The following is a 13,776-nucleotide window of genomic DNA, read 5'->3' as shown; positions in this document are numbered from 1 at the left end:
AAACACACGCTAACCAGGGAGTATGCTAACTGATGTTCTATTGTATTTAAATATGAAATATTTATGAAAGGGCCACACGGTGGACGAATGGTTAGCATGTTGGCCCCACAGTCATTAGAGCAAGAAAACCTGGGTTCAAAACCACATGTTCCAAAAACTTGCATGTTAGGTTAATTTTGAACTACAAATTGTGCATTGTCTATATCTGCCCTGCGATTGGCTGGCGACCAGTCCAGGGTGTACCCCGACAAAGTCAGCTTGAATAAGCTCCAGCACACCCGAATGAGAGGAAGCGGCATAAAAAAAAAATGTATGGATGGATATTTATCAACAATACATCTATTGCACTGCCCTTCGGATAATGATCCTCAGGCTTAGCAAAGCCAAAATAATTGCTTTTGTCGTCTTCTGTTTCGTCCATCTTTTGAGGCGGACTTGGGTTTTTGGAACAGAGTCCGGGATTCTCATGTAAACTAGCAAAGTACAACAGCCGTTGAACTTGGTTTTCCCATGCTGCATTGTTACCGGACATCATGTCAAAGGCTTTAAGGGCGGCTCGCTTCAGTTGGTGTTGGTAAGGATGCAGATTCGATCCTCAGATCCTCATTGTATAAAACAATGTGTCAATCTGTGGCTTGTTTATCATACTTGATTATTATGTCTTAAGCTGCTTGTGCAGGGTTCAGCTGCACTGAGCTCCCACCAGTAAAAGGCCACCCTGTTTCATTAACATGGGAGGATCTGGGTGGACCTTCTTGCTCAAGATTACAGTATGTTGTTCCAGTAAAATCTCCAGGGTTGTAGGGGCTGTGTCACATCCCTGTTCAGTTCATCTGCAGGATACATTAAAGAAAGGAAAGAAGAAAAAAAAAAAAAAGTGTCCCATTTATTCCATGTTATGTAAGCAGTGAAAGTCAGCTGTGAACATAAATCTATATGACAGCGGCGTACTGTATGCTCGCCAGCTGTAGAACTAATCGCTGATGAATGAGCCGTATGGTTCAAATGAAGGACTTTTCCCTGACTTTTCTTTAAGTTGACTTCAATGACTGAGGAATCAGTATTCCGAATATACATTTACTCTAAACAAAAATATAAACAACACTTTTCTTATCATTTGTTCATGACCTGAACTCAAAGATGAACAAGGTCTATTTATATATCATCTACCTCACAGGTGTTGCATATCATAAGGTAACTTTATTTGCCTCAAATACTGTATGTATACCTTGCATGTATATTGTGCATAACATACGCCTACCCAAACATGACCATAACCTCATGTTGCAGCATAATAATGCACGGCCCCATGTTGCAAGAATCCGTATGCTATTCCTGGAGTCTCTTGCATGGCCAGCATACTGGACATTTTACCCACGGAACATGTTTGTGATGCTCTAGATCAGCGGTGCGCAAACTACGGCCCGAGGGCCACATCCGGCCCGCCAAGTGTTTAAATACGGCCCGCCCGTTCTTTCCAAAGTATTTCATTGAAACTTAACATACAACCTGGCATCATGGCTTGAGCCAAACTTTTCATGGTTTGGGTAGCTTTTTTTAAAAAAAAATCAATTTGGTTATTTAATGTGGTTTGCTGTTTACTAAGGGTTCCTGAAAAAGGGACACAAGCACATATAGCAGGTTGCATGACACTTTTACAGATACAATATGAAAAAAATAATAATAACAATAACAACAACAATAATAATAATAATAACAATAACAATAATAATAATTACTATAATAATAATAATAATAATAATAATAATAATAATAATAATAATAAATAATTATTATTATATATTATTAGTATTATTATTGTTATTGTTATTATTATTGTTGTATAATTTTTATTGTATATTGTTGTATATTTATTATAATAATAATAAATAATTATTATTATATATTATTATTATTATTATTGTTATTATTATTATTATTATTATTATTATTATTATTATTATTATTATTATTATTATTATTATTATTATATATATGTATATATATATATATATATAATAATTGTATAATATTTGCTGTGCCCGCATGGTATTTAAGTGGTTAGCACACAGGCCACACAGCTAGGAGACCCGGGTTCGATTTCCCCACTCGGGCATCGAGTTTGCAGGTTCTCCAAATTGTCCATAGGTATGAATGTGAGTGTGAATGGTTGTTTGTCTATATGTGCCCTGTGATTGGCTGGCCACCAGTCCAGGGTGTAACCAAACTCTTGCCCGAAGACAGCTGGGATAGGCTCCAGCATACCCGTGACCCTCGTGAGAATAAGCGGTAAAAAAGTAATGAATGAATGAACTTAATTTCCTTAAAATATCAGACCCATTTGATCCAAGAATACTCCATTCCGCTAAATAAACCAACATGTGTGTTTTACTTCCACTGATTAGATTTGTGGTTGTGAGTAATGCTTTTAAAAGCCTTGGCCTTTGAAAGTTTAGACGACTGAAGCGTAAGATATCACTGAACTGCATTCTAAAAGGTGACTAAAAGGCGGACGAGTGGTTAGCGTGCAGACCTCACAACTAGGGTTCAATTCCACCCTCGGCAATCTCTGTGTGGAGTTTGCATGTTCTCCCCGTGCATGGGTGGGTTTTCTCCGGGTACTCCGGTTTCCTCCCACATTCCAAAAACATGCTAGGTTAATTGGCGACTCCAAATTGTCCATAGGTATGAATGTGAGTGTGAATGGTTGTTTGTCTATATGTGCCCTGTGATTGGCTGGCGATCAGTCCAGGGTGTACCCCGCCTCTCGTCTGGGGATAGCTGGGATAGGCTCCAGCAACCCCACGGTAGAAAATGAATGAATTAATGAATATTTTGTATTCATCCCATCAAACAAAAAGACATGCTAACCACTCATACACCGTGCGGCCTGGTTTTTGACCTAGATAGCTAGATCCCCCAGTCAATCTCAAACAGCACAAATGGATACAAACGTTTTATAGGTCTTGCTCAGATTTAGACAGGGCTTAGCCGCCACATAAACCTGAATCGTTGTAACCATAGCAGTTGGTGTCTATCATACATAAAGCAGCGACGGATAAAACCCCTCAAGGCCTCTAAACTTGGCAAGTGAGTACATTCACGTACGAGCATGTACTCCAATGGCTGTGTGCACCCCCGCACGCATGCACGTGTGACTGTACACACAGACAGCCGGTGACGCATCGGCTTCCTTGGCAGTGTGTCAGTTTTTTCCTTCTTACTAACCAGACATACTATTATCCACAAACATAACCTCCCGGATGACTCTCACTTTTGCTCTGTTGTGATTTCGCAGTTGGGGTTTCTTACGTACGTACATTCGCTAGTGACACACCATGATGCAATGGAAATGGCCAGGTCAAGAGATTCCCTGATGTGACGTAATACTGTCATATAAGCTGATAGGAGGATTTTCAGTCAGAGCTTTGTGTATGATTGAGTCAAGTAATATTTTCAATAAATGTAATTACAAAGGAGACCTGGGTTCGATTCCACCCTTGGCCATCTCTGTGTGGAGTTTGCATGTTTTCCCCGTGCATGCGTGGGTTTTCTCTGGGTACTCCGGTTTCCTCCCACATTCCAAAAACATGCTAGGTTAATTAGCGACTCCAAATTGTCCATAGGTATGAATGTGAGTGTGAATGGTTGTTTGTCTATATGTGCCCTGTGATTGGCTAGCGACCACTCCAGGGTGTACCCCGCCCCCTCTCGTCTGAAGACAGCTGGGATAGGCTCCAGCACCCCCGCGACCCTCGTGAGGATAAGCAGTAGAAAATTACTGAATGAATGAATAATTACAAAAGGTTGTTATTGAATGAGACATTAATCATATTATTGTATAAATTATTATGAAGTATAAAGTACCGTAAAACAAGGTTATAAGGGACGGCGGAGTAATAAAGGACAATTTTCGGAAAATGTTTTTTGAACGATTTGTTCAAGAATATATGCTTCTTTGAAAAAAACAACACAAAGCAGCTTCCTGTTTAACATGAAAAGGCAGAATTGCATTTTTTTTTATTTCCCAAAAATTATAAAATAAATAATTAGAAACCCAAAAAATACAAAGGATCATCAGACATCGTAAAATACCTGAAACCCAATTGAATTGAATTGATTGATTGAAGAAATAACTCATGGCAAACAGGAAAGTGGCGGAGGTTGATCTCGTTGCCAGATTGTGTCTTTGGGGACAGTCATGTCAAGAATCAATACATTTTATTACGATATCTTTATCCATGTAAAGCACAAACACCAAATGTGTTTTGTGTTAGCGTTTTCGACAGTCGACCGCTGATGATATCATAGACGGGCTATGTAGCCGACTTATGGTTCCCATTTTGTTTAGCTTAAGGCATTTTTGTGATTTAAAAGAAATATTAATGACAGTTTGACTCATGCAGAGTATGCAATGTCATGTACATGAACCAAGGCAAAATTTTCAGGTAAATGTAATATCTGTAATCTATACATTCCGAAGACCTAAACAGTTTATAAACTGTACAGAAGCGTACCAAACTCCTGTATACATGCCAATATGAAAATCTGACATAAATGTGATTTTTGTTTACATTTTATAAGAATCCAGAGAGGAGGATGAGGAAAGCCAGTCGCGGCCAGTGAGGAAGAGACAGAGGGAGGATAATTTTTGAAATATTTTCGGGAAGATATGAGGCTGGAGTGTGAGGCAGCTGACAGAATGTTTGAATGGCTCTTGAATATAGCGTTGCAGATTGTTGGTTATTGTTTTTATTATATTTATTTTATAGTTCCTTCATGTGTTCTGTGTTTAAATTTTACTATAAAATCTTTTTTTTTAACCCAAAAAGGAAGACTATGCTCAGTATGTAAAGTGTATCCTTAACTTTCACTGGCCAATCCCTCAAAATAGATTATGTGACAAGAACGTGCGGACGTGTGCGACATGAAGGTCGCAAGCTCGAAATATTGATCACATGTTTTCACAAGATTTTAGTGTGCCGGTCATACGGCGTGTGCCTTCCCTTCGAGCCTTACATGTCATCTATTCCTGGGCAGACCTTCAACACATGGCCTTGGGTCTCATTAACAGCTTTCATCATGAGACCGGGGCTGGTGATACGGCAGGGCCGCTGAAAGGCAGTCGACAGGTGCCCGGATGCCAAAACCGACCTGCATCTTGGATATATACTCATAATCATCATCAGTATTGATGTCGGTTACGAACTAAACAGCCCTTATAATTTTATTTTATTTTTTTCTGTTTTGAGCTGCACGTGATTGGAAAACTACATACTGTGGTGTCTGAGTGTTAGCACCAAGCCAGAGAGGGAGCGGGCGGGGGGTACAAACACAGCAGGTGCACACACAGGGAGAAACATAATGGGGGGGGGGACACAAAAGAGACAACACATAGCAAAGGTGAGAGAACAGATGATTGCAGGAAACACTGTAAAATTTGGATGCATATTAATGCACTGGCATATTAGAACTGTCCATCAGGACCTTACAATCATCAGCATCTTGATGTGGCACACCTGTAAAGCGGGATGGATTATCTAACTATCACACATTTAGACAGATTTGTGAAGAAATGGTAATATTGTTTATCTGGAATGAATTGGTTAATTGTTGAATAATTGTTATTTCAATGTATACAGGGCTCTAATAATGGTAAAACACCTTATTTTGGAAAATCATTTTATATGCTCTATCTCAGGGGTGGGCAAACTACGGCCCGGGGGCCACATCCGGCCCGCCAAGTGTTTGAATACGGCCCGCCCAATCTTTCCAAAGTATTTCATTTAAACTCAACATACAGCCTGGCATCATGGCCTGAGCCAACCTTTTGATGGTTTTATCAATTTCGTTTTTTGACATGGTCTGTTGTTTACAAAGTGCTCCTGAAAAAAGGGACACAAGCACATAATAATAATAATAATTATTATTATTAGATTATTATTAGATTATTATAATTATTATTAGAACTATTATGATTATTATAATTATTATATTAATGCTAATTATTATATTAATTATATATAATATTATTGTTATATTTGCATATTTTACATAATAATAATATAATAATTATTATTTTAATTTTATTGTAATTATTATAATATTTTATTATTTTTAAAATATTTAAATATAATATAAAATAATAAATAATAATAGCAGATTGCATGACAATTTTACAGATACAATAATACCAGGTGGACTGTTACGTGTAAAATATATAGTCTGCCCACCACCCCGTAAATTTTGTCATATCAATGCGGCCCGCAAGTCAAAAAGTTTGCCCACCCCTGCTCTATCTACAAAAATATTTTTTTTATTAGTATTGAATCCTACTTTGTAGTATTTCACTTATCGCGGCTAGGCCTGGAAGCAATTAACCATGATAAACGAGGAACAACTGAGGATGTAATCAGAGAAAATAAGCCAATTAAAACTCTTACATCTTGTGCTTCGGTGCCTTGCAGTAAATGTGTTCCGGACATGTGGAGGACAGGAAATGACATTAGGGGTTCAAAGTTGAATTTTCGCTTGTTGTGGAGGGGGGGCGCTGGAGCCGAGAGATTGGATTTTTGGCTCTTTGAGGGGAGCCGGATCTTAGTGAGCCGTTCCTTTCAAAGAGCCGTTCAAAAAACTGGCTAATTTGGCTCATTTTTATATTTATTAAGTTTTAAGAAGCCAGGAAATCTTGGAAATAATCACTGGGAGGAATGAATTTAGATATCCCACTAATATGAGTTTAAATTATTCAGAAATACTGATTATAACCTTTTAAAGTCTGATCTGGATTCATTGTAAATATTTGCTGCTATATTGCTGCTGCTGCTCTCCAAGGCATGGGGCATTCACGTGTTTCTGTGTTGTTGGATTTTTTTTTTTTTTTTTTTACTGGTGCACTCACGTGAAGGCACCGCGCACAACGTGATGCTATTTGCAAATCTAATAAGCACCACGCCGCTGGGCTGTACTCTTCCCTATGTAACTGTGGGTGGGATGTGGGGGGGGGGGTGGGAACAGTTCCCAGTTGCGACTCGGTTCCCATCGTTCATGTTAATGAGCCATTCAAAAGAACCGGTTTGTTCATGAACGTCACAACATGACTGGAGCCTATCCCAGCTGTCTTTGCGCAAGAAGCGGTGTACACCCTGGACTGGTGGCCAACCAATCACAGGGCACATATAGACAAACAACCATTCACACTCACATTCATACCTATGGACAAGATGGCCGAGGGAATCTAACTCGGGTATTCTAGCTGTCTGGTCCGCATGCTAACCACTCGACCACCATGCAGCCTGTATTGTTATTATTCATTCATTTTCTACCGCTTTTCCTCACGAGGGTCGCGGGGGTGCTGGAGCCTATCCCAGCTGTCTTCGGGTGAGAGGCAGGGTACACCCTGGACTGGTCGCCACCCAATCACAGGGCACATATAGACAAACAACCATTCACACTCAAATTCATACCTATGGACAATTTGGAGTCGCTAATTAACCTAGCATGTTTTTGGAATGTGGAAGGAAACCGGAGTACCCGGAGAAAACCCACGCAAACTCCACACAAAAATGGCTGAGGGAATCTAACTTGTCTCCTAGCTGTTTGGCCTGCATGCTAACCACTCGACCACCGTGCAGCCTGTGTTGTTATTATGATAATTATAATTATTATTTATCCAGCATTAAAGTCTGGTACTTGTCTCACTGGACAATTACTGACACCTAGTGACCAACAGTGAATACTACATTCCAATTTGAATGCATCTTCTTAATGCTTTGTCCTGTATTTGTATTTGAGTTCATTTTTTACTTGATTTTTATGCTTGAAAATGCAAAATTTAGGCAACAGTTTGCACAAATAGGCCGTATTCAACAATAAAATGATTGTAAGATTTGTTTGAAAAACCATAAATGATACAATGGGAAGTTTTTCCAAGGACAACAGAATGGATGGGAATCACCGGTCTAGGCAGCGCTTTTCACTGGTACCTCACAGCAAGAAGGTTTGCTTGTGATGCATGATTGATTCTTCTCTTAGTAGAGTGGCACGTTCTTCCTCCAGCCTACATGGGTCTGCAACCACTTTCCTTGCTCTACCAAACTCTCGAGCACCGTTCCCACCACATTGTTGTGTTTGTGAGTTGGTGTTTTGCCACCATGCTAGGACAGTGAAAGGTGAAAGCTCCCAATAAGGTGGATTCATCCAACCATGCTGCGTCTGGTCAGCCTCTTTGAGACACTCCAGTACTTTTCCATTCCCCCGAACAAAGACCTGGATGAGAAGAGAGGAAGAAATCAGGGATGGACCAAGGGAGGAGGGGATACGGGGGGTGGGGGAGACATAAGAGAAACAAGGTGGTGCTTAACAGGGGAGAAGGAGTCTGTTCAAGACAATTGTGAGTATGCCAACTTCCCTTCAGCAGATTAAGTACAGACGAGATTCGTCATTATCCTGGCTCAGTTTTTCCATGTTTACCATTTGTGCCAAATCACACGAGACATGTTGCATCTGGAATATGAACATTTATACATATGTATTGTTTTCTCATTGTCAAATTCTATTTTTTTTATTGAAAGATGAGCTACTTTTACATTTTTGATTCTATACACAAACAATTTTAGCTTTGGGAGTCATTTATGTTTAGAGTTAAGAGTCAGAAAAAGTGATAAAAACAACCTGAAAAAGTATCACCTGAAAGTACTTCCTCTTAGAACAGAGAAGCAGAGCTTGGGGAAGGACAGAGAGCTTATCCGGCTTACAGACACGCCCATATAAGGAAGTCTGCTCCTCTGTGACATCACAAAGGGTCAGTTTTACCACGCCTTCTGAAACCGAGCATTTTGAGACATCCCAAACTTCTTTCAGGGCTCACAAACCTCATTATCTGAAACTTTGGGATCGTTTAACACGAGAATACAACATTCTAAGGCAGGATGGAAACAAATTGAGACATGGTAATGGTAATGGTTTTATTTCATTTGAACATGCATCAGATTACAATTGAATGCATCACATAATCAGTTCACAGTTCCACATGTCCAAAAGGAGTAGGAAGAAGCAAAGCTTATTTAAATCTACCCCTCCATCTGGTACTTTTACAATCAGTCACTGTTACATTTGTTCACTTCCTGCTTTCCTAATATAGTTTAAGTATAATTTTTTTTTAATTTAAAAAAAAATTAAAAATTAAAAAAAATTGTTTTTAATTGTTTTTTAATTTTTGGAATTTTTTTTAATAATTTAATTTTTGTCACGCACCGAAGTACGAGGTGATATGACCATCCAATGACATAATGGGTACCATAGTAACTGTCAATACAGTGATATGTATAGCACATCATGACAATTCAGTCCAAAATACTGGTGATCAAAGACAAGCCATTACCTTATAATCAAAAGCCAATAATAAGCTCTTGAAATAATTTGTCATTATTAATACTCAATTTAAATTACAATGCTTGTATTAAAGCCTAATTATTAAAGCAAATTGCTCAAACTCATGCTCAATCCAAACCAACCACCTTCTACAAAACTTGAGAAAAGCCAAGCCTGCATGTTTAGTATAATATCCGCGAACACATGTAAATAAACACTGTTTAAAAAAAATACACTTTGCAGAAGCAGTGCTCATACGTTCTGACACAAAACTGTGCCAGATGGCTTGAAAGACAAGCAGAGACAGCTGACAGAAAAGGCAAAAAGAGTCAAATGTTGGTTGAAAGCTTTTGTGTTCAGGATTCTGTCACTTTGAGTTGCAGTCATTCCCTCTGAAAGTCTAACCATCTTCTGCTGTAATCCAGATTGTATGCCTCAAACATATATTATCAATAAATCATAAACACACATTCAAATTGTGAATGTTGTACATTGGTCACTGGGTGTCGGTAATTGTGAGACAAGACCAGACTTGATCTCTGGGAAAACATGATTAAAAAAATAACAGGCACAATTTAATAATAATTGAATAAATAATTTTATAATTTAATAAAATTATCAATTTAATAATATAGTGTCAAATCACAACATCATTCATTCATTTTCTACCGCTTATCATCACAAAGGTCACAAGGTGCTGGAGCCTATCCCAGCTGTCTTCGGACGAGAGGCGGGGTACACCCTGGACTGGTGGCCAGCCAATCACAGGGCACATATAGACAAACAACCATTCACACTCACATTCATACCTATGGACAATTTGGAGTCGCTAATTAACCTAGCATGTTTTTGGAATGTGGGAGGAAACTGGAGTACCCGGAAAAAAACCCGCATGCACAAGGAGAACATGCAAACTGCACCCGCTGCATGCTAACCACTTGACCACCGTGCAGCCCCACCAATCGGGTTCATATATAAAATTAGAGTATAGGGACAGATGGTAGATCCACCCAGAATGTTATTTAATTTGTTTCTTCAGCTGCACTTTTCCACCTTTCTGATTTGGGACTTCAGCAGGTTCAACTGCATGGTTTTTAATTAGCTTCAGCTGAGAAGGTAATTGGTTACACGCGGTACTTTTCCATCTCTGTGTTTTGTGATTCTACCAACAAACTTTAGCAGGTACATCTGCATCTTATTTTATTTAATGAAGTCCAGGAGTTAATCGGCTTCTTCAGCTGCAAGCCGCACTTTTCCACCTTTCCGATGAGGAATATCACCAAAACATGCAAAGCAATAGTTGGGTAAATTTCCTAAACTAATATCATTGATACCAAGTGAAGCAAAACATAAGAAAAGAGCAGGGAACAGATCAGTATGACCAGTAGACATAATAGGGCATCCAAATAAACCAGTGGTTGGCAACCAGAATTTAGTTATAATAAGACATAGTGTACCTGTACAGAAGTTGTCTATGCTCAAAAGTTATTGCTAGTAATGTAAGAAGTGGAGGTTTTTCCAATCATGGTGACCACATTTGCCCTATACCAGGGCTTGGCACCCCCAAGGGTCTGGTCTCATATACTGTAGGTGACAAAGCAATAAATAATACTACTACTAATAATTATATTTGTAAATTTTATTTTGTAAAATTTAGAATATTTAAATATTCTCATTGTATTCCCATAATATAAATTTTTGTCCATCTTAATTGAAAAAATATTTTTTTATTTTGTTTGGATTGGAAAAAAAAATATTTATTATTTCAAACCTATACTACCTAAATGTTAATATTTTTCTTCATATTATTAATAAAAAAAAATACTTTTTTTATTAGAATAGAACTATTTTAACCTTCTCTTTGGATTTTTTTTTCCATCTATCCATCCATCCATCTTCTTCTACTTATCCTAGATCAGGACCAGCAGGGAAACCCAGACTTCCCTCTCCCCGGCTACTTTTTCCAGTTCCTCCTGGTGGATCCATAGGGATTCTCAGGCCAGTTGAGAGAATACCTGAAGGTACAAACGTGTACTGGTCTTCCTCCTACTGGTTGGACATGCCCTGAACACTTCCCCGGCGAGGTGTGTTGAACGCATCATGACCAGATGTCAGTACCTCTCACCTTATCCCTAAGGAAGACTCCAGCCACAGTCTCATTTTCCAAAAAATTACTATAAAAATTACTATATTTGTTATTGTCTTTGTTTTCCATCATATTACAGCTTGAAAAAAATATCTTTGTTTCAACTTCATACTCCCTAAATGACATTTCTTTCCTCAGAATATTAGGTCGTTATTCTCATAAAAGTGACTTTTTCTCCTTAGATTATAACATTTTTCTTTTAAATTCTCTGTAAATAGCAGAAACCCACTTGACCTGTATGACTGCGGAGTTTTGAAAAAGTGCTGCTGCCCTTTCAGCTTTAAGTCTACTTGGCAAAAGTACCACTTGGAGCCTCATCTTCAGATTCCCTCACATACCAGAGTCAGACAAAAGATCAGGGCTTGTTAACCCACGGATACTTCTGTAGTTTCTTGTACGTGGTAATACTCAGCTTGACTTGGTTTCTATTGGAGCAGTTATTATGTCAATGGTAATGGTAATGGTTTTATTTCATTTGAACATGCATCAGATTACAATTGAATGCATCACATAATCAGTTCACAGTTCCACATGTCCAAAAGGAGTAGGAAGAAGCAAAGCTTATTAAATCCTACCCCTCCATCTGGTACTTTTACAATCAGTAACTGTTACATTTGTTCACTTCCTGCTTTCCATAATACAGTTTAAGGTTGTTTTTTGTTTTCGTTTTTTTTTTAAATAATGTACCTCGTACCGAAGTACAAGGGGATATATAGGGTTAATTGAAATTAAAGTGTAAATCAATGGAGTAAATGAATGGCAACATTAAAAATTGGCATTTGAAAGGTTAAAAAAAGTATAAACTGCTTTCCATAATACAGTTTAAGTTTGTTTTTTTTTTAGTTTTTTTTTAAAATAATGTACCTCGTACTGAAGTACAAGGTGATATATAGGGTTCATTGAAATTAAAGTGTAAATCAATGGAGTAAATGAATGGCAACATTAAAAATTGGCATTTGAAAGGTTAAAAAAAGTATAAACTGCTTTCCATAATACAGTTTAAGTTTTTTTTTTTAGTTTTTTTTTTTTAAATAATGTACCTCGTACCGAAGTACAAGGGGATATATAGGGTTAATTGAAATTAAAGTGTAAATCAATGGAGTAAATGAATGGCAACATTAAAAATTGGCATTTGAAAGGTTAAAAAAAGTATAAACTGCTTTCCATAATACAGTTTAAGGTTGTTGTTTTTTTTTAAATATTATACCTCGTACCGAAGTACAAGGTGATATATAGGGTTAATTGAAATTAAAGTGTAAATCAATGGAGTAAATGAATGTCAACAATCAAAATTGGCATTTGAAAGGTTAAAAAAGTATAAACTGCTTTCCATAATACAGTTTAAGGTTTTTTTGTTTGTTTTTTGTTTTTTTTTTAATAATGTACCTCGTACCAAAGTACAAGGTGATACGTATATAGAGTTAATTGAAATTAAAGTGTAAATCAATGGAGTAAATGAATGTCAACAATCAAAATTGGCATTTGAAAGGTTAAAAAAGTATAAATAGTAAAAGCAGTAAAAGCATCAATGGAGGACAAGCATCAAGGACACAGGCCACAGGTAAGAAGGTTGGGAGTCTTGAGGGTGTGGACAATACAGTCAGGACAAGGCGTCGGTCTTGGTGTTCTTGGAACTGGGGCGATGTTGCGCTTCCATGCTTCCCACTGCCCTCTTTCCTCTGTGAAATGCAATGATGAGATCCAGATGCTGAAGTCGGGGTTTGATGCCGAGGCTTTGACCAGCTGTGGCAATAGTGCTATTAGACATGAGTGACTACTTCAACACTGTTGACACATTTCTATTTCGCTTGTCTTCATTAGGGTCACGAGGTTGGAGGTGGGGCCAATCCCAGCGGATTTCCAACACCCTGGACTGGACGTAAGTCAGTCACACGGCACCTACAGAATAAGAGCCATTTACCTCACCACGGTCATGTAGTTCTTCACCATGTATACGTATCTCGTAACACCTGCAGTCTTAGATTTGAACATTTGGCTAAAATATACTCTTAGTTCAAGTTCCACCACGTGGATCAAATACAGGTATACATTCCTAAAATATTAAGACATTTTCCATATGTAGCGCCGGATCCAGGATGGTTTTCTTCCACAGATGTCGGAGAGGCCTGCAGTCATGAAGGCAGGCCTGCCATGAGCTCATATTCACATGAGCATGGGGAGCGCAACACTTTGATGTTTCTTTGAGCAGCAGAGCTCGGTAGGAAAGAAGACACACACATGGCCAACTTACAGCGAGG

General features: G+C 38.2%; 1 long non-coding RNA gene across 1 annotated transcript in view; it reads left to right on the top strand.

The window, feature by feature from the left end:
* LOC144898531 (uncharacterized) overlaps positions 1–13,776 on the top strand; it is a 27,089-nt gene extending 13,313 nt beyond the window's left edge. Inside the window, exons 3-4 of the long non-coding RNA XR_013627417.1 lie at positions 13,340–13,397; positions 13,632–13,776. This is a non-coding gene — a long non-coding RNA (uncharacterized LOC144898531). The remainder of the gene's footprint in view (positions 1–13,339; positions 13,398–13,631) is intronic.

This window comes from Doryrhamphus excisus, linkage group LG5, assembly GCF_037039965.1.
Source record: "Doryrhamphus excisus strain RoL-2023G ecotype Guam linkage group LG5, RoL_Dexc_Guam_v1.1, whole genome shotgun sequence".
NCBI lineage: Eukaryota > Metazoa > Chordata > Actinopteri > Syngnathiformes > Syngnathidae > Doryrhamphus > Doryrhamphus excisus.
The sequence above is the reverse complement of the archived record's forward strand: the minus strand, read 5'-3'. Positions and strand labels throughout refer to the sequence as shown.